Source organism: Bombus huntii, chromosome 4, assembly GCF_024542735.1.
Source record: "Bombus huntii isolate Logan2020A chromosome 4, iyBomHunt1.1, whole genome shotgun sequence".
Taxonomy (NCBI): Eukaryota; Metazoa; Arthropoda; class Insecta; order Hymenoptera; family Apidae; genus Bombus; species Bombus huntii.
In genome coordinates, this window is record NC_066241.1 from 10,589,016 (window position 1) to 10,604,322 (window position 15,307).

Sequence of the window (15,307 nt, forward strand, 5' to 3'; positions counted from 1 at the left end):
GGTTTTAACGCGACGATTCCGATAACACCATAGTTAGAGCAATACCATAATCAATTTTTACTCGTTTTACTTTTACAAAATCAATATCTTTATTACGTTTTCGTACCAAGTCCCGAGCGAAGTTAATTATCGTAAGCATTTGGTTAATTACAGGGTATTAATTCAAGTTGCGGGGAACTGGTATCGCAACTGCGACTGACGGTATTTAACTTTCACGATTTTAATATCCTACCCTCGAGATTACTTCGGTAGAAAAGTTTCAGTCTGAGAAAGTTAAAAAAACAAAATCGCTGATAATAACACACAATAACGTCTAATAAATTATATACACGTGTATATAGTTTCTCGTTTAGATTCTAAGTTTCTATGTTCTAAGACGTTTTTAAAATCGTTCTGCTCGTTCAGACATTCTATGATACGAAAATACAAATAATCTTCTCCGTATCAAGCGAATATTACGACAACGATGTTCCATTTCTCGAATCGTCTACGAGATATTTCTACGTTTTCCATCGAAACGAAACACGTTCCGAAATAAATCAATTTTACACCCTATGCGTAGCACTGGAATCGAAGTAGGTGAGAAAGAATTAATCGAACAATTTATCGTGCAATCATCGTTATTCGTCTGTTTCGCGTCGTACAATATCGATGCTAATCGTTTCGTCGGTTCACCATGTTTTCACGCGTACGACTGAAACGCGTACCACCTTGCTTTTCCTACGAGGTTTACCAACATTTTATTGATTTATTAGGCGGTTAAAACACGAATAGCTATTCGCTAAACACACCGCGAACGTTGGCAGCGTATCGCGGCGCCGTAACGCGTATTCCACTGGTTGGATCGTTTATTTCTAATTACCATCGGCTCGACGCAGCACGCGCGTCTAATAGCGCTAATTACTTATTTGCGAGCGAGTACGATCTTAAAGCTACGTTCACATCGAGCACCGCAAACTTGCCTGGAAGAAGACGCGTACAACCGAGAGAAAAGAAAGCGGTAAAAAACACCAGGCGGTTAACCTTTTCGCTGGCGCATCTGGAATACCACAAGATACCAGCTAAAACGTTGGTTTGTACCGTTTCGCGAAATTATTAGCAATTAATCAACGAATCTTTGAACCGAGGCTTATTCGCTAGATTCGAGTCTGTCGCTGCTACTACCTTTGAAATTCGCTTTTTCGTATTCGTACGTCTAATCTTTCGATTATGTATTTTACGCTTGTAAAAGTATTCGAATGTTTACCAGGCAAGTTTCGTTTTGGCTGATTATATCGTGCGCGTTGTGCGTAAGTTCTTCTTTGAAATTTCGTTAGCGCGGTAATGAGAGTATCGCGATTGTATCGATAACATTTAAGTATGTACGAAGTAATATAGTAATAAATAAATATAGTATAATAAATAAGTATAGTAATAAATAAATATAAAAACATATGTATGTGGAAGGTACGAGACGTTTATCGCGAACATACACGTAGCAAAGAATTGGTATACGCAGCGTAAAGAGTAGCGTGAAACATACAATTAATGCGAACGATTGCCTCGCTATAAAATAATAAATCGATTGTTCAAACAATTTACCGATTGTTGCCGAGTGTTTACTTCCAATAAATATCTCGTAACTTGTATAATACGCGTTCGCAAATCTGTTGCCAATTTTACCGATATAATCGCGTTTTAATCACGGTGCTGATGAAATTTCAAAACGTTTTCTACGATGGGCGCGTGAAAAATCCGCAGAAACGTTTGAATAATTTCGTGATCCGAAAATTCGTGAAAAAATATCGTGCGATTAAAATTATATTTCTAAGAGTTCTCTCGCAAAAACTGTTATCTTACAAAGTTGCAATCGGTGTGAGATTAATATGAAAAAAAGAAAACTACCAATTATCCAAACTATATATCCCGTGTTTCTCGTAGCCATTTCTCGGACTCAACAAAGACACAGAACGTTGCACGCGTTCACATATCGAAGAGAAAATCACACGTAGTCCGCGACCTACGCTTGTATCAGTATCTGCACGTGTGATAACCGTGCGAAGGATAGTTTGCAAGCATGACGAAGCTCTACAGGAGCCGGAAAATCGTTAGCAGGTTATTCTTAACCCGTCCGGGAAGTATCTTGGCTAGTGAGCGCCACGATGTCGAGGAAATTTCCAACGAGGCCTCGTTACGTTAAGAAAGTGCTTTGGAAGGAAAAGTAATCGTTTGAGAGTGGAAATTGTACAGGGTGTTTCAGAAAGTCGGAGTGAAACCTCGTGAGCATATTTATAGCCAGTAATGGAAGTTACAGTATCTCGAACGTGTCAATGTCAAAAGCATAATAATCATAGAGAGAATTGCATCGAGCTTGGAATTTAGAGCGAGAAGTCCGAGGTCTTGGCGCTTAACTTACTCTTCAAGTGGATTCGCGCTTTCATTTTATTATATTGTCATATAATACCGTGACATATAATATGATTGGCAACTAAGTGATTGCGGATTTTGTCAATACCATCTAATCACAAGATCCGCAATCACTTAGTTGCCAACCCATGATATATGATACAGTGGTCCTTAAGTTTAGGAAAAAACGCAAAAGAAGGCAACAAAGGGTAAAGAATGAGATATAATATAATATATATTATAAATATAATATACAGGGTGGTTGGTAACTAGTGGTACAAGCGGAAACGGGGTGATTCTACGCGAAAAAAGAAGTCGAAAATATAGAATAAAAATTTAAAAATTTAAAAATTAAAAAAATAACGTCGATCGAGACAACGATCTACCGAGCGAAAATTCAAAGTCGATTTGAAAAATTTGTATTCTATATCTTTGACTTCTTTTTTTGCGTAGAATTACCCCCTTTCCGCTTGTACCACCAGTTACCAACCACCCTGTATAATAAGCTAGATAATAGCGACCGAGAAAAATAGTTAAAGGAAATGATATGAATAGGCAAGGCTACGGAATAAGTAGAAAAGAAAGGAAGATTTCAGCATTTAAAATAAGATTCACGGATGAATATGCAGGATGATGTACGAAACTGATAGGACATATATCTATGCTGATGAGAAGCAGAAAGCATTGCTAAAGAGAAAGATTAAATGATTTCGTAAGGTGTAATTTCCTGCATCCTTGTTTCATTCGCAGGTGTAGTGGCGCACCTGCGAAACGTTAGTGTGATCTAACATCAGATTGATATTTTATGTGAATCCCGACCGAAGTAGATCGATATAATTATAATTTTCGAAGTAGTAAAAAGATTTATGGTGAATGATATATCAAACGTTTCGATGTTCGATAGAAGTTGCGATATAACGAATGTTGCAGTCGTTACGTAGATCGATAGTGTTAATTGAAATCCCTCTTGCATCTTGTACCGTGGTAATTCCCCTCATAAACAGACGAGAATAGGCAGGTGCCGTGTCTTCCAACATTTTAAGAACGTGCCATTGGCAAAAACTCGCCGCTCCTAACCGGTGCGTGCAAATCTATTATGTTCTCGTATTTATTCATATTCGTTTGTTCGTACACCGGTGCGTATGATAACTGGAACTTAATTATTTTTTCCTGCCAAATTTCCTGTCAGTCCACTGAGAATTAAAATATTTACTTGTTAATATTTATACGTAGTTCCTCTAGAGTTGTAATTTATACAGTGGCTGTATAAAACAAAAAAAAAATCCATTTCTCCGGTGTCGTATTTATCGTAACGTTTATACGCGTACTTATTAATTAGATCGAAGTATATTAAATTTCTTGGAACTCGGTAGAAATTACTCGATTATCGTGGAAATGAACTGAAGGATCTGCTAAGAAAATACCTCGTTGGAAAATGAAGATAGGCAAATATTAGTTTTTGTACTCTCCATAGATTTAATGAAATTTAATTAATCTACTCTGAAAGAGATCCCTTTTCCCTTCCCTTCGTCTGGATTCTATCAAATTCTCCGTACCATAAATCTAGTATTCTTTGAAAACGCTTGACTTTTAGCGATTTATCTTGGGAGAGAAATGTTGCAGATGTAACGAAAACGTAAATTATATAATGAGCGCGTGCCACTGACAGGATTGATGTATTTCAAACACAAACGACCATAATAATTACGGCGTTAGAGTATACATAGCTGTATAGATACGTTTGTACACGAGCATTCAAACATCGCTATGTTAATAAGTGGAATTTTGCTTATGATTTTACCGTAGCAAAGTTTTCTTTGTCCTACGATATTAAATTACAGACGAGCAATGTAATTATTCTAATATGTTAATTTGCCAAATAAGTATTTAGATTACCGTTTTTAAACGCTATAGTAGCGTCCGACTTACGAATTACATATCCGCGTACCTTTCGAATCCATGAAATCCATATTTCTCGAATTTTGCTTTATTTGCTTATTTCTAGACCGTTATGTCATTACACCGCTTTATATCGATCATTACTCCTCAGTTTTCACGTCAAATGTTTTTTTTTTTTTTTGCAAATACTTATACAATATCCTGTTTCATAACGTAGTATCATGGACGAGGGGCCTGGGGGGTGTTGTGCGGATTATAAACAAGCGGTTGCTGAGCGTGTACGTAGCGAGGCTAAGACAAAAGACCGGGGGTTGTTAGAGGACAATAAACGAATTAACAGCAGTACGAGTTGAGATGTCAGAGAGTGCGGATTGCGTCGATGAGAGTCGCTGATTAATTACTTAGTTGTGTTAATTATTATACGTTTGCTGCGATTAGTTCATGTTTAACGAACATTATTTTCTGTTCAATTAACACCTGTTCAATCTACTTATCATTAATAAACTAATTATAGTAGTTACGATGCTACAACAATATATGTAACAATTTATACCACGTATCGTACTATACTTGCAAGAAGAAATCTGAAAGAAGAAACAGATATTTCAAAGACGCGAATCGAATGACCTGTTCGACAATGCGTTCGTTACCGCGCAACAAAACTGTAGTTTCTACCGTACGTCGCTTTTCTAACTGAACGTTTCAGCGACAAAGTGTGTCTAGCCACGGAACTGCGTTCGAGTCGGAAACAGCTACGGGGAAAGTGGTCCGTGAACGTTTGAACTTTGGTTTCACTGATCTCTCGTCACTTTTTCCGTATCGTCCACCAACAGCCTCTAAATGAATAACGATTTGTCTTTTTGAAAACGAATAGACTTTGCGACTGGATTATTCGTACTGTTTCGTGCGATTTAGTCAAAGACATATCGCTGGACGACTCGTTCCAAAGGATTACCTTCCGAACGGATGAATTTCACTCTGGCCATTAGTTAATTATTTATTCTTACGCAAAGAAAGCGCGGAGAATCTCTCTCCTTGCGGTTCTCCGTAAACGTTACGCGTTCGCAGTCCTTCGTCTTCCGAAACTCATAATTCGCCTCTTTTTCTTCCTGTGTTGTACGTTAGAGTCTGTTCATTTTCAAGGAAACTGTCCTCTAACATCGTAGAGGGAGATTACAAACACGAATAATCGACAAATGGTGCAAAATTGTTAATATTTAGTTTAATTGTAATTCGATGACGTTTGATTCGATCGACGTAGCATCTTCTTCTTTTTTTAATGATAATACAAGTCGATAAATGGATAAGATTAAGATGTTAAAAGATGAAAGAAAAAGATAATCGACGAAGAAACCTGGTCAACAAGAACGAAGAGTATATGCCATTAAGTAGAATACTTTAGAGTTTTCTCAGGATTCGATCGTCTTTCTGACGGTATCTATTTGTTTCGATTGTTCCAAGTCTGAGCTGAAACGGTGAAGTGGAATGTCCGCGAGATGTTGAGACGAGCATTGAACCGCGTACAACGTGATGGCGACCCGAGGAAATATAAATACGTAATTTAAAAAACACGCGAAGATCAAAAATCTAATATTTGCATCCGCTATGGAGGAGACGCCAGAGCTGAAAAATGCTAGTTCCGCGTTTCAGCCCAATTAGGAAACTGATAACACGCTCGAGTAAAATACTCGAATCCTAAGAAATAGTAGAAAATTCCTCCCAATTGTAGAACTAAAACGTGCTCAAATAAAATATTCAACTAAAAGATACTGTACAAAGTCTCCCAATTGAAGGGCTAATAACACAGCCAAACACTCGAGTTCTAAAAAAAATAGTAGACGACTTGTGCCAAAAGGAAAACTAACGACATACCCAAATAAAACACTCTGAATGCAAAAAGCGATAGTCCCAATCGAAGAACTAACACGATGCTCGCAAAGGATGTTCAATTTCTAAAAAATAATAGAGAATTCCTGCCAATTGCAGAACCAATAACACGCTGAAATAAAATACTCGAGTTGGAAGAAACAGCTGACGATTAATCCGGACGTAGCTGAAAGATAGCGTTCATTGACACAGGCCTAGTATCGGAAGGTTTGCTCGGATCAGGACGAAAGTACGTCGCGATCGGCCATGTATCATGGTCGCAGATTTCTTACAATTAGTCAACAGACAAATCGAGGACAAGGAGAAAGGGGCGAGCAGAGTAAGAACAGACGGCAGTTGCGTTAATCGGAGAATCGTAGGAGCATCGACGTTGTCCTGGTCGCGGATAACGGGTGACCAGGTGCACCGGGTACATCGCCACCTAGGAAGTGACTGTGAGCTCTGACAGTTGCCTCGTCATCTTGACTACTCGTGGCAGAACACGCGGACGCCTTCGGGCAACACGCTACTTTCTTTAATTTATGTCCCACCGGTGATTACCATAATAGCACCTTAAAACAACGAATACCCGTTTTTCTTTCGCCATTACCACTCGTCATAATTCGTCAGCCTGGTGACTGCAGCAACGTCAGAGGTGTAATATCAAAGCGTAGATATATCGTACCGTGGATGATCAGCTTTTATTAACACGTTGAATGCTGCACGAGAATTAAGAGCACATGGAGGATCGGTGAGGCAGCTTGATAAGTTACATCGCTGTAATTGGTGGTAGGATAACGCGGCTTATGCAAAAAGGGTGAATTATATTGGTTTAATGGGAGCGGAAAACAACGTATTTCTTACTATACGACTGTTTATTTATATATCATGCTGTATGCGCTTTTTATACCATCTACATATAGTATGTTATTTTTATTTTATAATTTTGATATTTGATTTTTTATTCCGACAACTGTTGCATTGTCGTTCGATTCTCGAGTTCTTAAATAATACATCAATTTATTAGTTAAATTTCCAATATGAAAATGACGGAGAATAGTTTATTATATACGATTATTTAATACAATTTTTCAAATAAAATGAAAACTTTGCGGTAGAACATAGAATTAAACACAAAATACGTACAGTGTATGAATGGCGAAGATGTATGAATAATAAAACAACTAAACGTTATTTTTAGAAGAAGTGAAAATTGTATTATAATTTCGGAGCTGCGTTCGTCGGACCAAAAATACGTAGATATTGAATTTTGCTAAATTCACCGTACAAATTTCTAAATCGGTTACTTCAAGTTGATTAATTCCGTAGCAGGTAAAAACAAAACGGACATCGATCTTTCTTTTAAATGTAGCAGAGGTACAAAAAGTTACATGAAAAATTATTGCTTCTAACTGGTGAACGTTGATATAAATTGATTAAACTTCGACGCTTCGTGCACCAAACCGAGAGATGTATCGATATTTCATTAAATACGCCTGGCGGTTTTAGATGCGTGATTGGCTTGATGTTCCGTGATGGGGAAATGATTGGTCATGATGTTGATAAATGCCGTAACCTACGTGAAAGCATCCCGAACAGATAATTATTAACTACACGAGCATAAAGTAATACCTTTTGATACTTTTTCGATAAAAATTGCTCGTCGAATTGCTTCTTATCAGCACAGATTACTACTTTCAGAAATTCATTCGAAATTTTAGTATTATAAACATATTCGAGATATACCTGACGAAACCAAATAAAATTACGCAAAAAAAGAGTGAGATATTATATTTCAAAAAAGACACGGAGCCAAAGACAGCCATACGATTCTGTTCCTTAAAATTGATAAATTTGTCGTACGACGAAAAAAGTGACCAAAATATCGAATAATTAAATAAACCGTTCGAATGCACCGACGCTGACAAATAAAAATCTTATCGATCGAAACGGTATAATATCTCGCGGGTTTTGAACAATCAAAGAAACGTACTAGTCAGAAACATCTGTTGACGATATTTGGCACGTCTGGACAAAAAAAAAAAAAAAAAATATTAAAAAAATTGATATTTCTACGATAGTTTCGCTTTCGTTCGACGCGATGTTCGTATAGATGCGCGAAATGCGCGTAAATAAATAGCATGTAATGTAGGAAGTGTATCGGATGGAGGGCAATTTGAAGTTCGCACGAGTAACGTAATTACAGGCAAGGTGTGCCCAGCGACGTGTGAAGATGGCAGGAAGATTAATTAGAGCGATTGGTGTACTCTGATAAATAAAACCGACTTCGTTGCTATCGGTGCTTGAAAATCGAATGTCTTATCAGTAATTCCAGCAATAATTTTTGGAAAGGAAGTCACAAACTTTGTCATTGATTCATTTTGCGTGATGAAGAGAAAGTGGCTGATAACAAAGCCGCTTGTGTTTTTCGATGAGCTCTTTGTACACCGATATCTTCACATTAGTAGGTTTCATCGATTATTATATATTGTGTGGTATTCGCTTGAGAGTTGTAAGCAATTTTTGTAGAAAAGTAATTTTAAAATCCAATGCATCGTCGGTATATTTCCCATAAAAATAGCAACTTGTTTAATTTGATTTTGAAGATGCAACATCTGTTTTGTCATGCTCTTGGACATTTGAAAAATACAAATAACGCTAGTTGTACACGCTAATATAGTTTACGTTGGACTAATGTTATTCGTTTCTTCTAAAAGCATCTATCAGAAAAAGAATCCATTCGTCCACTTCTTCAACTTGTTTTATTTCAAACTATGTTTCTTTAATCGCTGAGTGGCACGAGAGTCAGGAAATTAGTTATAGAGTGTACAACGATAACGACTCAGGTATTTAGAATATTACAAGCGACATAATTATTTGCGCAGAGATTAAATTGATTGATCGTTCCATTAGTTCGAATATATCAGACACATCGGACTTGATACGATGGATTACGAAAAATAACAAATAATGACGCACACAGTATTATCGACTAATGCTATTAACGATGTTTCTTCACTATGTTTTTTCCTTTCTCGAACAGCTTCTATACCGATGTTTAAATTGATATAAATAACATTCTACGCTTAATTACATTTATTATATTTATATTTTACGCTTACATTTACCTGAACAATATTTCACATACTTTACCTTACACGCTAATTTACATTACACTTTAACAAACTACATCGTCGCTCTTCCGCTAGACTGAAACGTCTGAAATAGTTTGGAACGCAAGTTTTCAATATGTGGCCACACTTGACATTCCAAAACCTGTTTCACACTTCTCGTAATTACTATATTTACACGCAACGCTCCTATAAGTATACTCATAAATTCGTACTGTGTGCAATTAATTTTGATGTTAGATAACGTTAAGAACATTGCATCTAAGTAATCACCGCTATTTTTCTCTTTCCATTGCAGAGTAGCGAGACAAGAGGAAGAAGGAGAGATGGCTGGTCATTGATCGCGTGATCACGTTACCGAAAATTGAATGGCGATGAAGCGTGACAGCATTCGCGTGGGGTGAGTCAGGCCAATTTATAAATCATTAGGCAGGGTTATGCATCAAATTGAAATTGACCTATCTTAGGCCCATGCCTTCATGCGCATTAAACGACCCAATAAGTTCAAAAAAGAGATACACGTCAACATATACCTGACACACACCTAAGAACAAGTTGAGTCTCGTGTTTCCTTCGTCAGATTTTATGCACACGCCGCTGAACGAGATTCCCCTTGATCGTTCTCGCAGATTAAAAAAATCAGATTAAACAAATTCTATTCCCTGTAATTGTTACAGCGATGTACGCGTTCGAAAATACCGTGACACGATGAGGTTGTTATTTGAACAACAAAATTCGCGTTTGTCCGGCCTTGGTGCTGATTTAAATGCATCAGAATGAGACACAATGTACTCTACCAAAAAAACGTTCCACGCTTTTGTATTTTAAATCCAAATCGTAGCTAACGTACGACGAAAATCTTAACCCCGTTGCATTCTTTGGATCGTTTTCGGGCAGATCGTACTCTTTCATCGTTAGAAAATTCCATACATTTGGAGAAGACGCGAGAGAATATTTATCAACACGCACGATTTCTCCATATTTCCATTTTTCCATATTTTATGCAGCACCGCAGAAGGATAAAAAATTCCATGGTTAAACGTAATACGATAAAATCGTCGGAAAATGAAGAAACGCTGAATGGTATTTTTTTTTTTTTTTTTTTTTTAATATAATCGCGTTTATTCGTCGTTTGTTAACCAAGTCGTACGTAAAATAAAATTTCATCTCGACCTATTAAAACGACGTTACTCCTCTGTAAAGCTGAATATTCGCTGTATCGTAAGTTGTCACGGTTGACAGAGAACGTCCCGTTTTGGCGGGAGATTTCGTAGATTAGGTAGAAGCGGCGGCAGCCGTCTTGAGTGTAACGGTCGAAATGCATCGGGCTCATTGGAATTCACGTGCACGTAGTGGGATGCTTCCATCGAAGGCATCCTCTTTGGCTCGTTTGCAACGGGTCGTTACCCACGAGTACGCAACGGTCGCGTGATAGCTGTAAATCAAATTGCTCGAATTAAATCGCGTGCTTTAGTCGCGTGCTACATAGAATTGGCCAGTGAAACGTTCGTTTTAACACCTTGCTGCTCTTAAACATACACATTACGATTTGTCTGTCCGCGTTTCCTTTTTTTTTTTTTTTTTTATATTCGTATCGTTATTAGTCTTTCTCTAATTTGAGATTACTTTAATACACCGTAAGGTAGGTGTATCGTCGCCTCGGTAGATTTTAATTAACTTTGCTGTAAAACGGTACTCGTCGCGTTTGAAAGTAAACGTAATCGGTGTAAGATGAAATACGATCGAAGGAAATTAAATAGAAAAGACGAAGAATTATTATTCAATCGTTTCAAATAGATACAAATTAACAATTCTTCGCTGCAACTATCTAGGTATCGATTTAGAGTAGATAGAAATTCAAACACATGGTATTGGGTTGGCAACTAAGTGATTGCGGGCTTTGTTATTACCACCTAATGACAAAATCCGCAATTACTTAGTTGCCAACCCGATACATTGTACAGTAGAAAATTCGCGTTCTTCCCTTCTCATCGAGTAAATGGTACCACGATTATAAGCGATAATATATCTATACGAAGGTTATTATCTTAACGGTTATAGAAATTTATACGTAAAAGACACCGTTACACCAGATCAGCTGTTCTATACTCATTCATTACCGTTTTTCCAATCATCCTTGCATTTTAATCGCGTATTTTTCTAAAACGCAGTAACGCGGCTCCGCTGATTTTATATTAATCTACGCTTTATACTCGGTCTTCTTCCGATCTCACTTACCGTTAGAAAGCTTTAAAAATGCCACACATCCTCGCACACATTTTCTATCATCGTTCTATTAATTTTGATTTATTGTGAGATTATGGTATTATCGACGACCGGGTATTAACTCTTCTTTGTGAATCCGATTCCTTTGAAATAAATATCACATCGAACGGAATTACTTTGACGTGATTGAAGAGACGTCAATCTAGAAATTTCACTTCAAAAGGTTATTAGCACGTTTCATATATTATCTTCTTAGAAAGTTCCGAATGAATAGTCGCAGCCGTCTCAACAATCATTCTAATTATTTCCGCTAATTGCGAAGAACGAAAAGAACGAGTCTGAGAATTCTGAAATTCTACCTATATACGACCAATCTAAATTTGAACATACGCGAAATATTCTATGCTTCTTGAACATATGCAAATTATATTGAACGTGTAAAATGAATAGTATCGATACGATAGAAGCTTGCTAAACGCAAGACAAATTTTTATCCAAATCTGCCTACTTGTTACGAATTTCTCTCTTTCTTATCGACTTTCTATGAGGATACGCGTTTGCGTAAAAATTCGTAGCGCATTAACCACATTTTAAACTTCAATTACATCGATCGAGTCAAATTAATAAACCTAAATTCCCATTTGAAACGTATTTTCGCATACCGTATCGCTAAACGTACGTAATCCTCAGTACGTTCAAAATTTAGTCATAGTACGTTTTACGTACGTACGTGTGTGTTCCATTAGAACGTGCAATTCATGGAATGAAAAAAAAAAAAAAAAACGACGACGATTTGATTTCTAATCGTAGTATCATTTACGTAAGCGTGCCGTTTGCACTTGCAAAATATTACGATGGTTGTAAAAGAATGTAAATCACACGGCTTATAACGATAGCTTGATGGCGATGAAAACACGGAAGATTGAAGGAGACAGGGGACGATACTTAAGATAACCATACAGTCATCATCTTCCCGTTACCGGCAATAAATCCTAAATGAAGAACAACGGATACGTAATTTCCAAGAGTCACGATGTCTCGTGTGCTAACTTCTTGCCATCCAACGTGACTCCGCTTAAAGACATTTAACAAAAGGATAACAATCTGTAGGCTTAACGTTGTTCGTAGCAAAAGTTGGAGTATTTGGCAAAAACGTTTCAACGTTATACTCCTTTTTATTATTCACGATATGTGTACACGTTTCCCATTGTTCCAATACGATATCATTTTTTTTGTTCTATTTTAACATCGCCGTTCGTTATTATTAATTTTATCGACAAATTCTTCGGCGAAAATTTACGTCAATGTACGTAGAAGTGGTACCTTACTCTACGATCGATCAAATTATTTATTCAAGATCGAACAAAATTTCGAAGGAAGATGCTTCTTTATTCGCCGAATTATGGCTTATTGTCTTCTCCTTTGTCTTCTCGTACCACTTTCATATTGCTGACATTTCCAGCATTTTAATCATCACGCTACGCTTCGGTGGAATAACTCAAAGTACTTTTTCTTCTGGCGATTTTAATAAGCGAATCTTCCTAAAGACCGGCTGATTGCAGTGTTTGTAAAAACCAGAAAAATCTGCTTGCCCATGGAGGTAGTTTGATCGTTCGCGAAACGTTGCCTGGAAACACGTACCTTCGAAGAACCACAAAAGCTGTACAGGTGAAACGTATTTGCGAGAAAAGCGAAGAGAAGTAGAACGAGACGATGATTGGATATTTCTATAGCATCTACAGGAATGTTTCAAATTCTGTTCTAAATATCGCGGTATCGGTCGAAAGGTGTCTTCGAGAAAAACGACCATTCAACGAGCAATCGTCGATTTCGCGTCTAAATAAATAATAAAAAATAAAAATATTTGTAGTATCGTGGAAAAAAGGCGGCACTCGATAGCAAATACCACCACTCGACACTAATTAGTGGTTAGCGCTAGTTTATTGCGAATACCCAAATAGTTTATTGTATACCTAAATGTATTGAAACGTATCTTGATGTAATAAACATTATTTAAAAAGCAGTGGTTAGCGCCTTAAGTTGCGAACGTTCGGAACCCGGGTTCCAATCCCGACGAACCGGAGTCCGATTTCTCTTCCACGATACAAAAAATGAGAAGACAGCGGACGTACCCAGCAGCGACAATCTACACCCTAAGCACTCACGATACTACATATTGGAAATATAAACCGTTGTATCTTCAGTCCCGATGGATACACGCGCGGGTCTCCTACTTCGATACGCGCATAAATAAACGATTTCGCCGCTACACGACAGCGCGAGACTTGATTTAAAAAACGTAAATTGCAGGTACGCCCTTTTGACTTAACACGACAAAGTAGCAAAACTCGTGGGATGACCCGGCATCTCGCCTACGTAATTTAAAAGTGAAAAACTGAGAAACCGGCCTAACAGCTCCTCCGCTGTCGTCTCTCCTATACCTGCGTAAGCTGTGCTCGGGCAGCTACGAAACAGGCAGCGCCTCGCGGTGCACGAAAAGGAAGAGAAAGGTGAAGAGAGGAAGAAGAGGTTTCCGTGGTCGCGTGCCGTCGTGCTCCGCTGGGCCCAACGATCTCTCGCACATGACACATCGGAATAGGACATTACGAGAGACGGTGAGCGGGCTTCCTGGCGTCCCGTCGTCCCGACGTGCCGTCGCATCGCGGCCCAATCGTCGGTTGGTGCCACGCGACCGGCACGTGGCCCGCAATTGCGCCAGCCTGCCCCTCGCCTCGGTCACGCCCCGCTGATTCGCCTCGCTTCGCTTTTGCCCTTCGCTTTTGCCTTCGTACGCACACCGATCATTTCTAGCCGCGGTCTCTCTGCTAACCCCTTTGTTACCCTTTCGCGGATAACTGGACCCTGTTCGAATAATACGTCTGCTGGTTGTTATTTCGCGTCGTGAGCCGCACTTCTGCCACAAACGTCACGCTCGCGCTCCAGTCTTTCGTTTCGGGGAAATTACGCTGCCACGCGGACGCCGTTACGCGACACGGCCAACCTATCGTTACGTTATGGCCAGAGAACAGGTATCGCCTCAGCAATTGTATACGTGAAATCACGCATTTCGACCTTCTCATTTTCTTCGCTTCTCTATGGACTTTCTTTCGGAGAAATTGGCTTCTCGCGTGCCTTCGAGAGAAGTTTGTTCGTTGGCGGTTCGCTTTCCTGCATTTTGTAGTACTTTTAAAGAAGCCAGACGGTCGATGGTCGATATTATTGCCGATACGATACTTGTTACTCGTCGGTGGTGTTCCAGGTTCTCGATATTGGCGCGCGTAAGAGACCCTCTAGACCGGCGGTTCTTAATCTCTCGTTTTTGTCACGGATCTGCTTCGGGTAGTTTTTCGTCGTAGTGGTTAAGACCGAGCTATTTCTACCAGAACCGGTCAAAGTGACTGGTCTTCTCTAAAAAAATACGTAACGGAATATTGGTTTCGTACAAAAGGAATTTCACGTTACATGGTACGCTTTTGGGATTATTCATTCAACACTGGGATCGCTAAACGAAGCTTGATTCGGACAACCTGGTACAATGCACATTTTTCATACTGAACGTTCTTCTTTCATTGGAATTCCGAACGAAATACGCGATATACTTACTCGTGCGTAACACCTGAAAATATACGAAAAATACACCGGAAAATACAGAGCGCAAAAACTAAAGCAAATTCTTTTGCAGAGTAGCACGAAGAAATTTGTATCGTTGTATTTCTAACAATTTCACAACTCATTGTGTATCGTTATCACGTAAGAAAACTCGCAAAATGTTAGATATTTATGTCGGGTTATCATTGCAG

At 38.5% G+C, this 15,307-nt stretch overlaps 1 long non-coding RNA gene across 2 annotated transcripts in view; it reads left to right on the forward strand.

Moving 5' to 3' along the window:
* Nucleotides 1–9,689, forward strand: part of LOC126865070 (uncharacterized) — a 102,388-nt gene extending 92,699 nt beyond the window's left edge. For both annotated transcript variants that reach the window (XR_007689433.1, XR_007689432.1), the window contains exon 3: nt 9,580–9,689. This is a non-coding gene — a long non-coding RNA (uncharacterized LOC126865070). The remainder of the gene's footprint in view (nt 1–9,579) is intronic.
* The last annotated feature ends 5,618 nt before the right edge of the window (nt 9,690–15,307 follow it).